Source organism: Ambystoma mexicanum, chromosome 3q, assembly GCF_040938575.1.
Source record: "Ambystoma mexicanum isolate Mex_15411 chromosome 3q, UKY_AmexF1_1, whole genome shotgun sequence".
Taxonomy (NCBI): Eukaryota; Metazoa; Chordata; class Amphibia; order Caudata; family Ambystomatidae; genus Ambystoma; species Ambystoma mexicanum.
In genome coordinates this window covers 13,543,554-13,560,700 of record NC_090926.1, presented here as the reverse complement: position 1 = coordinate 13,560,700, position 17,147 = coordinate 13,543,554, and the positions used below count along the sequence as shown (strand labels likewise).

At 47.8% G+C, this 17,147-nt stretch overlaps 1 protein-coding gene across 1 annotated transcript in view; it reads right to left on the bottom strand.

The window, feature by feature from the left end:
- The window catches only part of RPS19BP1 (ribosomal protein S19 binding protein 1), a 269,268-nt gene that overhangs the window by 234,762 nt on the left and 17,359 nt on the right, over positions 1–17,147 (bottom strand). The window lies entirely within an intron of this gene.

Below are 17,147 nucleotides of genomic sequence, written 5' to 3'. Positions count from 1 at the left end.
GTGAAGTGTGAAATGAAGCCATCTGGCACAGTCAGGCCGTCTGTCACAGTCAGGCCGTCTGTCACAGTCAGGCCGTCTGTCACAGGCAGGCTAAATGCGAAGTGTGGTTAACTGGCACAATCAGGTTTTATGGTGCAACCAGGCTAATTGCGAACATAGATATCTGGCACAATCAGGCTGTCTGTCACGAATAGGCTGTTTGGCACAAGCAGGTTAAATGCAAAAATTACTATCTGGCACATTCAGGAAGTCTGGCTCAAGCAGGCTATGTGGCACAATCAGGCTAAATGCAAAATGTGGCTATCTGGCCCGGTCAGGTTAATTTTGAAAGTAGGCTGTCTTGCAGAATTAGGCTGTCTGGCGCAATCAGGCAAAGTGTGAAGTAAGGCTATCCGGTACAAACGGGCTATCTGGCACAATCAGGCTAAACACGGCTAAGGCTATCTGGTACAATCAGGTTAAGTGTGAAATGAAGCTATCTGGCACAATAAGTCCATCCAGCACAATCAGGACGAATGGGGAATAAGACTATCTGGTCAGCCGGGTCAGGCTAAATGCGGAATAAGGCTGTCTGGTACAATCAGGGGAAGTGTGAAATGAAGCCATCTGGCACAGTCAGGCCGTCTGGGACAGTCAGGCCGTCTGGCACAGTCAGGCCGTCTGGCACAGTCAGGCCGTCTGGCACAGTCAGGCCGTCTGGCACAATCAGGCAGGCTGTCTGGCACAGGCAGGCTAAATGCGAAGTGTGGTTAACTGGCACAATCAGGTTTTATGGTGCAACCAGGCTAATTGCGAAAATAGATATCTGGCACAATCAGGCTGTCTGTCACGAACAGGCTGTTTGGCACAAGGAGGTTAAATGCGAAAATGGCTTTCTGGCACAAGCAGGAAGTCTGGCACAAGCAGGCTATCTGGCAAAATCAGGCTAAATGCAAAATGTGGCTATCTGGCACAATCGGGCTGTCTGTCACAAACAGGCTGTTTGGCACAAGCAGGTTAAATGCAAAAATTACTATCTGGCACATTCAGGAAGTCTGGCTCAAGCAGGCTATGTGGCACAATCAGGCTAAATGCAAAATGTGGCTATCTGGCACAATCAGGCTAAATGCGAAATTAATAAGGTGGGATTGGGTTGGTCATTTTAGTGGGGGGCAGTAATGGCTGCACCCCCTGCCTGTAACTGCACTTACTCATTCAGTGACTGCTCGGAGACGGCTGCAGGTTCCACAGACTAACAAGACGGTCTGGGGCTGCTACTTTGGGAGCTGCAGTCCTTTGCCTTGGGATCCTTAGCCGCAGTGGTTGCATCCGAGTTCGGCTGCCCTGGGTGTTTGCTCATAATGAGTTCCTGTTCACCAATTAGGGGAGATTGGAGGGATGATGGAAGGCGATAGGAGTGAGGACAATCAGGAATTTAGGTGTAGGGGAGAGGAGCCTGGGCACAGAGAGCGCAGTAGGCGCTTGATGCGATTATAACATTAAAATGCCTCAAATTAGGCCCACAAGGTCTGATAAGGTTGCAGGGGGTTTAGCACACTCACCTGCAATACCCGATAAAAGTCAGAGTGTTTGTGCAACTCCAGTAGTACACATGTACTACTCATTTCAACAATTGCAGAAAGACATTGGGCCTCATTACGAGTTGGGCGGTAAGGGTTAACGGTCACTGGTAATGATGCCGGTGCCGGTAAACCCTTACCGCCCTATTCCGAGGTCCCTTAGCGGTACCCACAAAGGACGTGTGGTCTGACCACACGTCCTTTGCGGGTCCCGCTAAGGGACCAGGGCGCTAATAATGGGTCCGCTATTTGCGGGCCCGTAATTGGCACCTTCCCCATTCCCATTGAGCCCTATTGTCAGTCCAGGAAAACTGGACACCCCTTGAGTGGAAGGAAATGTAGGATAATTGGTTGGCCGAAGACTAATCGCCTCATTTAAAGTGTTAAAATTACATGCTCGTTAGTTATTATGTAGCTATTGGCCCAGCTAGAGTGCGGCCATTTTAAGATGACTAGAATCGCCATTTTATTTTCTCTCTGTTCTCTTTAATGTTGCCTCTTTGCTTCATGTAAAACTGCTTTGCTGTAGATATTATTTCGCTTCAATGGTCCAAGGCTACAGAAACATGTTCATTACACTGGAGAGCCAGACAGAAATGTCCGATTCCCTCCTTCATATATCCTTGAAGACAGGGAGTAAGGCATTTAATCAGTACATAAATGCCAGCGAGTCTCTTGAAAGAATAGCAATGTTCGAAACTAGCATTTGAAGAGTTGAATTATGTTCTTCTTTACGGCCCCCCTTTCTGAGCCCAGTGAGGCCTGGAGAGCGGGCTGACCTCCAGAGCGACAATCGAAACTTAGAGATTGGGAGGCCTGATATGTGCCAGTCTCCTACGCACAGCCTGCCTATGAGAAACAGAAATGCTGTGTTCTCGCAAACAAAGAATGGTGTCTGTAAAACTGGAGATTGCAACCTGTTACTAAATATGGTGATCTAAGGTGTCATATTTGTCACACTGCTCAATCATCGCCTCTAATTCAAAGGGAAATGAATTGGGGGTGGTATCAAATGTGTCATTGCTGATTGTAAGGTGCTCCTTTTGTATATATGTAACTTATGTACGTCGTTCGTTGCTTGCGTCCCCCGAGGACTGTTTAGACACATGTCGCAGGGCGTGAGACCACTTGGCCAATTGGGACTATTTTGCATTGCAATAAACCCTAGATTTTGGGAACAAAACCTCGTTTTTGGCGTATCTATTCGTGTGTGGTGACTTTGCCTTGTTTCCACATTTGAGGGTCCCTGAGGGGCCTCTTCACTATGGGGGCTCAAGGGGAATGGGGAATGGTTTACTGAATGGGGATTTACCGGGTCTTCCAAGGTCGGAATGACCCGGTAAGTCCCCATTCAGCCAGACCAGACCCGGGTTTGGAGGCAGCCATGGTGCTAATAGCACCATGGCTGCCTCCAAACTCGGAATGACCCCCATTATTGTCAAACTGCAAGAGAATACCCTATCAAATTTCTCCACTTATAAAAAAGTAAGAACTTCGGCAAAGAGGGTGAGTTGAAGTACATATCATGTAAAAGGTTAAAATTCATGTTTACATCTTTATGTCAGTTGTGGTGAATTGCAGAAACTTACCATCCTTTTGTATGAGGTGGCTAAACCATAGGGGACTAGTCTGATCTGAACGCTTCCCGATGAGCATCCCAGAGGTGGTTGCAGTGGGATTCCCTGGGCTCGCCCTCTTCTCAAGGGCACAGCGTTTTCCCAATTCAGAAAGCTTCATCTCGAGCTGGAAAGATGAACTGGGCCTACATGGTCATTTTGCCGCCACACTAATAGCCCTAACCTGCAACAAGAGTTCTACAAGTTTGGCCAAAAACAATTTTTCAGAATGCTACCGTTTATTTAAAGGCCATGCCTATTTTAGGAAACAAACATACACCAAATGCTTTTAAGTATTTATCTCTATGAAGTTACTTACATATGGGATTCCCTTAATAATTATTTGTTTTTTTCCGCCAGATTATAATAGAGAACATTCCATCCAACTGTACATGCTTCCTAAATTTGAATGCTGGCACAATACTGAAAACTCAGAATGTAGGGAACAGTTGTTATGAGGTTACACTGAACTGTATTCCTTGAACAGAATTAAACACTGTAGGAAAGGTGAACCTTGGTAGTTCACAGAACACCGACCGAAAGTGATCCGTGAAAAACCTAGCAGGGTTCGAAATCAAGGGGAGCTGGGAGCTCCTGCTTGTAGCCTAGAAGAGCCTGGTTAGCTTGGCACCAACAGGCAGCAGGAGCTACTTTTGGTTCCTCAGGCCAACCAATGCTGAACAAACACATCCATGTGAATTTAACTCTGCGCATTTGGGACAATCAATAAATAAACATTAGGACCCCTCTATATGTCATTTAAAGCATAAGGGCTCATAAACAAGAAACACAATGATAAGTTTGCATCCTATGTGGAAATTAGATTTGCGGAACACCATGTACTAGCTGCTTGTCCCACCATAGTAGCCCCGGGTCACTGGTTAATTCTGGATACCCATGAACTGCTTTTAGCTCCTGCTTATTGCCATTTAAAGCATAAGGGCTCAAACAATAAACACAATGATAAGTTTGCATCCTACGTGGAAATTAGATTTGCGGAACACTATGTACTAGCTGCTTGTCCCACCATGGTAGATCCAGGTCACTGGCTAATTCTGGATAACCAGGAACTGCTTTTATTCATTCAATTTTGACCCCTGCATCGTCAAACCCTATACCTCCCGAGTGAGAGACAGAACAGCAAATCCCATTCAGTACAAGTTTGCTGGACACTGCCGAACACTGTGAAAGCGCATCTTGCCGCATTACCAGATCTAAAAAGTGTGCAGCCTCTGATTAACTTCCCAAAGGTGACCATTACACAATAGATGCATTAACACCTGCCCTTGCCAGAAGGAGTGTAATTAAAGTTTCAAATGAAGCAGGATGAGAGAAATAAACAACTGGGTGACACAACTGAAAAACTATTTTAGGCTGGCTGGCCCCAGCACTATAAAAGAAGTTAGAAAATATCCAAAAACGGTAAAGATTGGGAGGTATCAGATAGGCTTTCAAACACTTCCTGGGTTATTGGGGAGGCCACTACTGCCTTAACCCCTTAACTGCCAAGCCTCCCCCAGTGCCAAGGCCTTTTTGGGGATTTCGGTATGTCGCCATTCAATCCCTCTTGTAACCTTTTTGTTAAATGAGATATCTCGGCCAAATATGGCCCCTTTTCTTCCCACATATAGGTGGTCATAATGCCACCAAGGAATTCGAGTTTGCTGTATGGGGGTGAGAGGAAATAACCAAAAAGGGAGAACATGTTTTTTTTTCTCAGAAAATGCCAATGAAATGATGTACAAAGAAGCCTGTGGTTTCTTCCTTGTAAGAGCTAGGAACAAATTGTTTGCTGTGCTGAATTCTCCATTTGCCAGGCTTACAAAAACAGGATGAGTGAAAACCAAAATCAAAACAATTTTTTTTCATATGGTTACCATCCATTTTGTGAGAGGTAGGCGATTTTGTCCTTTTTTCCAATAGGACATGCGTGGACGGAATGGAAGAGGACGGTAGGAAAGCTGAATGGAAAGACAGAAAGGCATACATTTCTGAAAGGTAGACAAAATTCCAAGTTTAGGAAGGGGTGATTTGCGCAGGTCAGGCGACAACTATGTAGAGAAAAGTTCCATGGTTTGGGGAAAAATTGGAAAAATGACAGATAAAAAGGTATGTGGTGGACATGGTTGGCCTGGTAAGGCAATGGCTTCTGTGAGTCTTGAGAAAAGCAATGCCCCGCTACATTCCCTTGACTCTTCCAGTTAGTAAATCACACATTTTTCATAATGTTTCACAAAACAAGCAATACCACACGCCAAACACTGAGCCATTGTACACCGTTTCTTTATGCTTACGGCCTAAACAGACGTATTTAGCATGTGTAAGTAAGTAAAACAAATGGCTGAGGAATGGCAAGCATCCATTTATTGAAAGAGCACAGGCAGACCTTTTGAAGGGTAGGTGACTTGTGGAGGTTACAAAAGTGTATAGTGCCTAAAGCAGCGACCAAATGCAGGTCACATTTGGGAAATTAAAGGGTTGTGCGACAAAGTGCAGCAGCAAATGTACCAAAACGTTATGAAAACCAAGAAAACAACAAATGTCCTACCTTCCCGCGTTCCCACAGGTTCCCTGACGAAAACGGTACCTCACGTGTGGGTGCACCAACCTGGGCGCAAAGGGAAAAGGCTAAACCACTGGTAACCCCAAGTCTTTCGGCAGAGCAGATTTTGCTCTTGTGGACAACCAACAGATTTGGGCCTGGGGTGTCGCAGCCACCAAGGAAAACAGTGAATCCCATACATTTCTGAAAAGAAGACACCCGTGGGAATCCACAGAGGTCTGACTTGCCCGAATCGCCCCAGAATTTATTACCCACAACCTCCAGCAAAGTCCGAAATTTGGCAAAGAAAACACAATTTTCAGACATTTACCTCTGCCAACCCACCGAAACAAGCCGACAACAACACATGCCCTACCTTCCTGCGTTTCCACAAGAGTCCCTTTGAAAACGGTACCTCACAGGTGTGGGTACACCTACCTGGGCGCAAACGGAAAAGGCAAAACCACTGGCAATCCCAAGTCTTTCGGCAGAGCAGATTTTGCTCTTGTGGACAACCTACATATTTGGGACTGGGGTGTCGAAGCTACCAAGGAAAACAGGGAACCCCATGCATTTCCGAAAAGAAGACACTCGTGGGAATCCATAGAGGTCTGACTTCTGTGAATTGCCCAAGAATTTATTACCCACAATTGCTGGCAAAGTATGAAATTTGGCAAAAAACACCACAATTTTCAGACATTTCCTGCCGCCAACCCAACGAAACACGCCGCCAGCAATAGATTTCCTACCTTCCCGTGTTCCTACAGGTGTCACGACAAAAACGGTACCTCACATGTGCGGGTGCACTTACCTGGGCCCAAAGGGAAAAGGCTAAACCACTGGTAACCCCAAGTCTTTCGGCAGAGCAGATTTTGCAGGATTTTGCTCTTGTGGACAACCTACAGATTTAGGCCAAGGGTGTCGAAGCCATCAAGGAAAACAGGGAACCCTATGCATTTCCGGAAAGAAGACACCCGTGGGAATCTACAGAGGTCTGACTTGCGCGAATCGCCCCAGAATGTATTACACATAATCCCCATCAAAGTCAGTAATTGGGGGAAAAAAACCCCCACAATTTTCAGACATTGCCCTTCGCCAATCCACCGAAACACACTGCCAACAACACATGTCCTACCTTACCGCGTTCCCACAGGTGTCCCGACAAAAACAGTACCTCACATGTGTGGGTGCACCTACCTGGGCACAAAGGGAGAAGGCTAAACCACTGGTAACCCCAAGTCTTTCAGCAGAGAAGATTTTGCAGGATTTTGCTCTTGTGGACAACCTACAGATTTGAGCCTAGAGTGTCGAATCCACCAAGGAAAACAGGGAACCCCATGCATTTTCAAAAAGAAGACACTTGTGGGAATCCACAGAGGTCTGACTTGTGCGAATGGCCCCAGAATGTATTACCCACAATTCGCTGCAAAGTGTGAAATTTGGCCAAAAAAACCCACATTTTCTGTCATTTTCCTGCACCAACCCACCGAAACACTTTGCCAAGAACACATGTCCTACCTTCCCGCTTTCCCACAGGTGTACCGACGAAAATGGTACCTCACATGTGTGGGTACACCTACCTGGGCGCAAAGGGAAAAGCCTAAACCACTGGTAACCCCAAGTCTTTCGGCAGAGCAGATCTTGCGGGATTTTGCTCTTGTGGACAACCTACAGATTTGGGATTAGGGTGTCGAATCCACCAAGGAAAACAGAGAACCCCATGCATTTGCGAAAAGAAGACATCTATGGGAATCCAGAGGTCTGACTTGCACGAATCGCTCCACAATTTATTACCCACAATCCCTGGCAAAGTGTTACATTTGCCAAAAAACCCACAATTTTCAGACATTTCTCACCACCGACCCACCGAAACATGCCTTCAACAAGACATGTCCTACCTTCCCGCCTTGCCACAGGTGTCCCAATGAAAACGGTACATCACATGTGTGGGTGCACCTACCTGGGTGGAAAAGAAAATTGTTGACCGTCCACAAGTCCAATGGCAGTCCCAGGGAGCCCCGGCAGGGTCCCCAACCTTTCCCGGAGGGAGAAGCTGCAACACAGGTGTAGGGGAAAATATCTAGACGCTGGTGTTAACCTACTGAGCTAACTGTGCTTTTTTGGCCTAAGGCTTGTTACGCATATATTCAGCTTATTCGAAGAGTGTAGAAAAATGCTGTTCAAGCACATGGTCGGGGTGAGCCCGTCTGTGCTTGTGAGGGGTTAACTGCAAAAGCACCTCTGCTCGTAAACATCTATTTCTTGCAAGAGGCTCTGCACAGACATTTGCAACCCAGCACTGCCTTGCGCCGCTCTCGCTAGGTGCACTGATAAGACTGGAACGTAGAGAAGCAAAGCTTCCCAAAACAAAGTGAAGAGAGCCTGAGAGCCAAAGAGCTTGCAAATGTCTTATCAAAAACATGTTTTTGTGCACTGAGGGCTCTGTCGAGAAGATTCTCGAAAATCTAATACGTCACATTGATAGACAAGCAGGCCATAATAAGAAGCCTTCACCTGAGCAAGGGGGGAAGGACTCTTCCTGGGCTGTTCGGACCGTGCACACACAAAGCAGCGCCTGGAGACCAGCCAAGCACTGAAAGGTAGAGGCTCTTGCTGTTACATCCTGTTTCTGTGTAGGCTGCCGGTTCTAGGCCAGTCCCGGAGCGGTGCCGGGCACAAGGGTGGCGTGGGTCCTAGATGTGACCAGATCGCATCAAGATCAACGATTTCTAGGAGCATAAGATATTTGCATCTCACTTGTAACTAATAACCTGCATTGTTTAGCTTGCATTTGGATTCCCATTTTATAGAAAATTGCTGCTTGGATTTAGTTGATTTATTAATAATAAATGCAAGTATAAAATATTCTTGTGAGTGGGTTTCTTCCAGACTGTGTAAATTGTGCTTCGCATAGTTTCGAACTTGTGAGGGGTGGTAGAGGGTCATCAGGGCTGGTCTTGGGGTGAGCAGATAGCCTTTTCACTACAGCAGGCCAGCCAGCGCTCCAGGATAGTCGGGGGGTGGGGGTAATGTCGTTGGCCTCGGTGGGCTGTCTCTCTTATGGGGCCACCATCCCCAAGTGCAGCGGCTGTCCCAGGGAGCCCCGGCAGGGACCCCATCTGTTCCCCAGGGGAAATTCTGTAATGCAGCCAAGCCAGAGCTCCAAGATTTGTCGGGGGTGATGTCCCTGGCCTTGCATGGCTGTCTCCCATGTGGGTCGACCGTCCCCAAATCCAGTGGCAGTTCCGGCAGGATCTCCATTCTTTCCTCTTCCCATTCTTTCCCTCCCTAGGGGGAAATTCTGTAATGCAGCCCAGCCAGCGCTCCAGGATCGGCGGGGGTGATGTCCCTGGCCTTGGGCGGCAGTCTCCCATGTGGTTTGACCATCCCCAAGCCCAGCAGTGGTTCCAGGGAGCCCCAGCAGGGTTCCCGACCTTTCCCAGATGGAGAAGCTGTAACGCAGGCCAGCCAGAGCTCCAGGAAAGTTGGGGGTAATGGCCCTGGCCTTGGGCAGCTGTCTCCCATATGGGTTGACCATCCTCAAGTGCAGCGGCAGTCCCAGGGAGCCTCGGCAGTGTCCCCGTCTTTCCCAGAGGGAGAAGCTGTAATGCACCCAGCCGAGCTCCAGGGTGCTAGGGGGTCATATCCATGGCTTTGGGCGGCTGACTCCCATGTGGGTTGAACATCCCCAAGCCCAGCGGTGGTCCCTTGTAAGCCCCGGGACATTTCCTGTCCTTTCCTGGAGAAAGAAGCTGCAGGCCAGCCAGAATACCAGGATGGTTGGGGATCATGTACCTGGCCTTGGAGGCAAAACGTGCTGGCCCATGCACTGGGGGACAGGGGGAGAGGGCCGCTTACATAGTAAGCAGCCCCTCACCCCCCACGTCACAAACAAATGCATGGTGGTCTAGTGGCATTGCTGGGCGTGGATTGTGCGATCTGCGCCTGATCCGCGCCCAGCAATGCTTCAAATAAGGTGTCGTTAGAAAGGCGAGAATCTCCCCTTTCCAATGACACCTCCCTCGATCTGAACGGCGCAATAATGCTGCAGATCGAGGTAGAGAAAGGTGGACACTCACCTTCTCTTTTCACCGCGGCAGCCGAAAATGTCTTTCAGTTTCATGTTAGCGTGCGTCACGCACGCTGACGTGAAACTGTAGGAAATCCAACCCCCAGACCATGAGGAGGAACATCCTCCTCACATAGCCCGGGGGTTGGTTTACACCTTTGTAGGGATCACACAAATTGAAGTCCCAAAAAGGACAAGCTATCTCGTCCTTGGCACTGTAAACATAATGCTAAGGATGAGATGGCTCGTTCTTGGCACTAAAGGGGTTAAAGGGAGTTAATTTGCTACTAGCTATGCAGCATTTGCTCTGGGGCGGGAATGCCAGAGGTCACACTACAAGAGTCAATGATCTGTGAAAGAGGGAACTTAGAAACAGGTCCTTCTCCAGAGACTTGATAGCAGATGGTTAGCCTAAGGATGGGGCACTTCATTGAAGAAGATTGAGAAGAATTCCTGGCTGGAGGGTGAGAATATAGTCTCGCTGAAAACAATCCTGAAGGCGGGATACTCCGTATTGTTGAGAATGTTGTGTTAAGAGAAACCAAAATCATGGAGAGTCCTGAGAGAGGTCTGAGAGAACCCAGCGTCATGGTGAGACCGTAGACAAGTCTGAAGTTCATGGAGAGAGCTGAGAGAAGCCAATATCTTCAAAAGATATGAGAGAAGTTTGAGAAAACCTGAGGTCATGGAGAGACCTAAGAAGGTGGATGTTCTCAAGGAAAAAGAGGCTGTGTATAGACCTGAATGAATCGGCTCTGACCTGAGATCCTGTAGAAGGCAGACCCCTGAAGAACCCGGGAGGCAAACTGCACATGAAAAATCTGGTGTAAAGGAATTCTGATAAATTCAAAGGTTTTGAAGGGACCTGGGATAATCCTGAAGAGCATGTTAGGGAGAATTCTCTGTAAGGCTAATTTCCCAAACCTAGTGAGTCCCCCAGCAGCTTTGCTGGATTTTTGGGGATTTATTTTTTTCTCCTGCTAAGAGTGAGACTCTTTTACTCCCACTCTTAGTAATGATTTGAGGTGTTCCTTTGTCTTGCCACGTGTTTTATGGGCCATGGGGTCTTTTACTCCATAGGGTTTCATGTGTTTTTGATGTGGGTTACACAGCACCCTCCGTGCCGTAACCCAGGGGTGTCGTAGCGACCCCCAAACATAGGCTCCATACCCTGGGACGGACTACTGTCTCCCAGGGCATGTAAAGTCACCATTGGCTTTACTAGTCCCAAATTATGAACAGAAACCAGTACAAACCATCATATTGTGGACGTACTGGTCGGGGCAATTCGATTCCCCCGGGGTCTGTTGTTCGAGGGGGCACGTCTCTGTCCCCCCCTGATCGAGTTTTGGCTGGTGGCAGTGGATACTACTTTTTATACTCGACCGCGAATATATCTCTATGGGATTTTCCCATTGTTTGAGGCTACCAACTTTAATTATTTAATTCCTATAGCCTCGAACATACCGCCGGTTTATTTATTTAATATTAATCCACCGGTTGGTATTTTTTGCCAGAACTCGATTCTAAAATGGCGTTTGTGTTCTCTTCTGTGACTCCAACCCAAGTCGAGCCCTTTGTTCCACTTTTTGGCGGGCTTCTCCACAGAAGCCTCCAAAAGTGGTGCCACTCTGTCTGGGTAGCACAGGGGGTGTAGGAGGGGGTTTAGGCACCCTGGACTGAGTTGCCTTGGCAACTCAAGTCGCACTCTTGTGTGATTGGCCCAAGTGGTGAGCCGGCCGGCTCACCACTTAGCATGTTTGATTGACAGCTAGGCTGAATGAATGGGGGTTTGCTGCATAAAAGCAGGGCTTTGGGGACTGGAACTTCAGAAGTCGCCACAGGACCTGAGAATCCGAGGAGGGAGAAGCTGAGCCGACCTGCAACGACGACACCACCGGTGGAGCCCTGCTGAACCGTCTCACCACTTTTCCCGACGACAGAGGAGATCTCCAGTCCAGAGAGTCTTCTTCCTTTGACTGGTGGGGATAACCAGTTTTGCCTTCTTTTCACCTTCCTGGAGCATCTCGTGGCCGCCTTGCCCGTGCCAAGCACCCCGGCAACCGGAATACCACGGTTTACCACTACTGCGAATAGAAGGGTAGTACCTTTTAACCGAAGAACTCTGCGGCTGGTTTCTTCCCTGGCAGTGCAACGACCTTCATCTTTCCTCCACGGCGAGACCTCCTCTTCCTCTGGACGAAACACCGACTTGCACTCACTGCCAGGAACAACTGCCCCCGCTGGAGCTTCCGTCCCTCTTAAGGTACTGTGTCCCGCCTGGCTTCCCTTGCGACAGATCGTTCGGGGTGACAGTAAAGCCTCGACTTTTTAACCTGGGCTGGCCTAGGACAACCTAGCTAACTTTTCCTGACTTTAATTTCATTCTTTGTGTGCAAACTATCTACAAGACTCTTTGGGCATAACCCCACTGTGTGAACCTGGACCTCTTCTGCTTGCTCTCTCCACGAGTGGGCCTTGCAATTGACTTCCTTGCTCTGCAGTAGAACTCTGCCTATCCTGCCTTACTGTGGTTCTTTAAAAAGTATTGAAATTTGTGTGCTTCCATAACTCTGCCTTTTTCCCTCCCTTTATAAATAACTTATTAGAGTGCTATCTTATGTTAAGCGCTCACCTCTGTCTGAAAATAAGTGGTGTTTCTCACTAAGACTTGTCTAATAAGTATTTAGGGTTGTAATATATAATAGTGACTGTGTGCTGAATTTACTTACCTCTTTGTGCTAGTGTAATTTAGAAGTGTGTCTTTAAATAAATAATTATATACTTTTACAACAAAGCTCTGGTCAGTGTTTGCTTGTGCTACTGTATCTCTGTACCTATTGTGTATACTCTATATACTGCCTAACTCTTCTTGAGGGAAGTCCGACTGCTCAGCCACAGCTACCAAGTGAATCTGTGGTACAGGCTGCTACCAAGTGGGTTTACTGCCAAACACCTGTAGTCTTAAATCTTTTGCAGTGGTCCCTAAGGGAACTGCACAGGTTTCTGCCTAACAAGAGCATTAGAGGTTATTGAAAGACTTGAGAGAACTGTAAGAGAACCAAATGTTCTGAAGAGACCTGGGGGGAGTCAAAGATCATGAATGATGCTAAGGATTAGAATTAGGAAAGAATATGGAGAGGCTGGACAAAGTAGAAAACTGAGTTGAGAACCTCATGTTCTGGAATTGGATGCCAAGTATTAAGGTGTGTTTCAACCAGAGTTTGTAAAAGGAAAATCATGATGCAGCGACTCAGAGAAACATAGCACATCCGATGCCAGAGGACGCGTATGTAAATGATAGTGAGACGTTGGATGTGAGTAAATTAGGAGAAATGTATCATTGAAATGATGCTGACAGGAAGCCTATACGTGCAAACCAGTTCCTGCTTGATAGCCTGAATACGTGTCTCTTGACAGACGAAGGGTGTTGGCGACACAGTCCACCTTAAATACCAAAAACTAAAGCCAGACTTCTGATTCCTCCCAATTGACTAGAAAGCCTAATGTCGTCAACAAGTTAATATTGGAATTAAGATGTTTGAGCACCACTTCCAGGTAGATGAGCAACCAAACTGCTCTGTTCCTTAAGTACCCCACAGCTGGTTGTAGCCGCTGGGGAAAAACACCAAGGAGAACAACAGAAATATGTGATTGCACTGCTGGAAACTCAAACTTCCTGTGCTACACTGCAGTAGGGATGGTTAGGTACGCATCTTTAAGGTCCAAGCGAGCCGGTCACAGGGCTTCAACACGTTTTAACAATGCAATTGTCTCCATCTTGATGATAAAGAACACATTTTTGGAGTGCCCTTAGGTTTAAGAAAGACGAAAAGAGTGATCCTTCTGAACCAGAAAGATATTGCTTAAGGAGCCCATGAAATCTCACGTACACAGTATTATTGCCCTCTTCTGCAACAGTTGCAACATCTCCTAATGGTGCATTTGTTGGGCTAGATTGAACCTGAGAGGAGGAGAGGAGCGTTCTTGGATGGCTGCCCTACAATACTGTACGATGGCCCTTAATCGTACCTAGCACCCAGGTATCCCTGCCAACCCATAACACATTTCTGAAAAAATATTGAATCCGGTCACCCACCAGAACGTGTGCTAGGGGAAGAGGGAGAATACCTACCATCATACGAAGACGAACCTGAGCCTTAATTTGCTCCCCTGCCACAGTGCCCTTGGTGGAAAAAAGGTGTTCATGTCTCGTTTCTTCTGGAAGGAACCCTGGGACACATTTTGGGAGACCTGCTGCAGGGGTCTGCAACAGCCATGTGCAGAGGCTTGAGTACAGCCAGACGTGCAAACCCTGGACTGACCGGCCCAAGTAGAAACCCATGGCTGAATTAACTTCTTCAGTGAGGTTTGGGCTCTGTCCAGAGTAGTAAATATGGAATACAAATTTGCCAATCTCTTTTCCAGGGCCGTTTCCAAAGAGGACTTCCTCCGTCTCCTTGCATGCGAGCATCAACTAGACACACCAGTTTAGGATTAATCTTCAGAAGGATACTATGCCGGGTGGATAACTCGGGGGCCACGCACTGTCTTGAAAGCAAAACAATGCAGAGCAGCATGGGTTCAAAATCCAGTCCCGTGCTTAGGGCCTGGACTTGAGCATGAAGCGTGATATAAAAACCCAATTGAAATGTGTTGCCTGCGCTCCAGCTCCAGAATGATGGGAGGCATTGGTGTCTTATATCAAACGACGCTTTCTGGGCCTAACCCAAAACAATCTCTGTATCCAGGAGCTTCTCCATGACCTGGGCTTCCTCTGAAAGATCCAAGATTCTCACCAGAGTACCAACAGTATTTAGCATACGGTCCTGGCAAGTTGCACAGTCCTTGTCTGCCCCTTTTGATATATCTTTCCCATAATAGGATAAAAAGATTGATGGCTTCAGATCCATGTCCAGCACCATATGCTGACTCCCATTCATGGATGGTTTTGGGCACTCAGACTTCATCTTTTTATGGGTCCTGTTATCCAGCTTGTTTCTGAGGAAATGCTGAGCAAACCTCTCAACATGGGCCAACACAAACCACTCTACCATTTGCTCACCCATATGGTCCACTTCCCCAGATGTAGCTGAATCCTCACCATCAGATTCATCCAATCCGTACATGGGTTTGCGATGGGATCAACATTCAATGGTGGGAGAATCCGATTCACCCAATGCCGTGTTGTTCGTAGGGCTAGCAATTTGGGACTTTATGCTGAATGGAGTCGTCCCCTCCGCACGGGAGTCCAAACGATGATCCCAAAGCACATGCCACTGATGCTCCAACCAGCATCAGTACTGGGGATGCTGGACTTATTGTCTAGGGTTATACCAGCCGATTTGCCATTTTGGACATTGTGCTGTTTGTTTTGCCACTTGGAGAGTCCCTGAAGGTTTCCACAAGTCATTGTGCTGTCCAAAATCACCTTCATCACTGGGGTCTGCCTGAATGCCTACTGCTGTGGCCATTTGACCCCGAAACTAACAGCCATATCTGTCACTACCTCCTTAATGACTAGTCCCACACTTAGCCCAATGGTCTATTCACACGCCTGGGACACAGTTATTGATAACAGTGGCCAGCTGGGACTGGCATTCAGCAGACCCCATAGGTAAATCTGCTTGGGAAGTGGGCATCCTGTCCATCTTTTTCTCTTTCCCCGAAGCCATTTTGTGAGGATTTCGACCATCACACAGGGAGAGTGCCCTGACATGGGCTTTTTTGATAAATGAAAATGAATGATAGGAGACCAATCTCCGAGAAATGAGTACAGCCATTCCACAACCATTTCATCTGCTTTCTGCACCAAACACAGTCACCTGTAATCTAGGAAGATACAGCCTATATGCGCCATCTCCCCCTGTCATATTCACATAGTATGTGACAGCCCTGGTTACATCAAAGCATTCCAAGAAGGGGGAAGGGCACACCTTCCTCCAGCCATGAGCAGCCTAACTAAAATTTTAAAGGCTCCATGGATCTGCATTCCTTTGTTCTCTGGCTGATGGCAGTGCATCCTAATGAGAGATCATTGAGGCAAGCCTGCCGAGTGGGCTTGGTTGCCGGAGAGACAACAGGAAGGCGGGACTAATAACCCTTTGGTGTGCAATGTGTCAACTTGAAGCTAGTCCCACCCCTCTGTATGAAAGGCAGTGAAATGCATGACTGGGTCCATTATTTACCATAGGCAAACCCCTGCAGAGCTGAACCATTTCAGAGGGGAGAAGTATGTGGTTTGGGGGAGACAGGAAGTCTGCTGCCAGAACATACTTCAAGGGAAAACTTGCACTTTAATCAAGAGTCACAGAGGGCTCAGTTAACCAGAGGGACACTATGATCTACAACAGACAGGAAGATGGGTGGGACTTAGGTATATGTTGTCACCCCCTTGTCTTGCTGTTGCAGAGCACTTTGGTCCTGACCTCATGCATAACAGAAGATTGTTGGTGGGGACCCAGGATTGGTTCATTAAGGTAGGCTTAGCCTACACCAATCGTTGGGGCCCATTTGGCATTAAAAGAGGGCTGAACCCCTCACTTACCAGATCATCTGAAGACTTTGCAAGGAGTAAGAAAAATGACTCATTTGGACCCGAGCTGAAGGTGTAGTCTACCTTACATCTTCCACCAGTGAAGGAAGGCCAGGAGTTCCAAGAGGGAATCAAGATCTCTCCCCTAAACATCTCCCATGGAACAGAGGGAAATACTGGACTTTGAGAATACGTCCAGCAGCTCCAGAACTAGTACCTAGCCAGCACACAGCATGCCTGGCTAGGTTCTGACAGTGAGCTTCCTATGTGGGAAGTGTTGGAGAGTCTCTGGATAAAGGACAAGGCTGTTGCTTGCAACACCCTCCTTAGCTTTGGGCCGCCTGCCTTGAAAGGACACAAGCCCTGCGAAGATGCTAGGAGGAGTACCACACAAGCATCATCCAGCATTGATCTTTTTAAGGACAATTTCGAAACAGTCGAGTCCTCGAACTGCATCTGGCTGCACCACTGACTGTTGTCCGTCCGAGACGCCGCAACCAGCATTCCAGATCTGCCAACCAGCACAGAGACAACGATTCTTGGCCCCGAGCCGCCGCACCGGACAGCCTGCAGACGTCTGACAAACGTCGCCTGACGAACTGCCTACCGCCTGGTACCCGCAGCTGTCTCCCGCCACTGTCTCACGGGCTGCGAAACGCCCTGGCACTGCCTCGACGCTGTTGAGCACCAAGAACTTCTTCAGCACCTGGTACACTGTAGTTCTGCCCCCCTCACCTCCCCCGGTCCTTCTCTGAAGGCCCCTAGAGACATTTACGACCCTTTGCCCCTTTGGTGTATTGCTTTACCAACTACCCTCCTGTCAGTA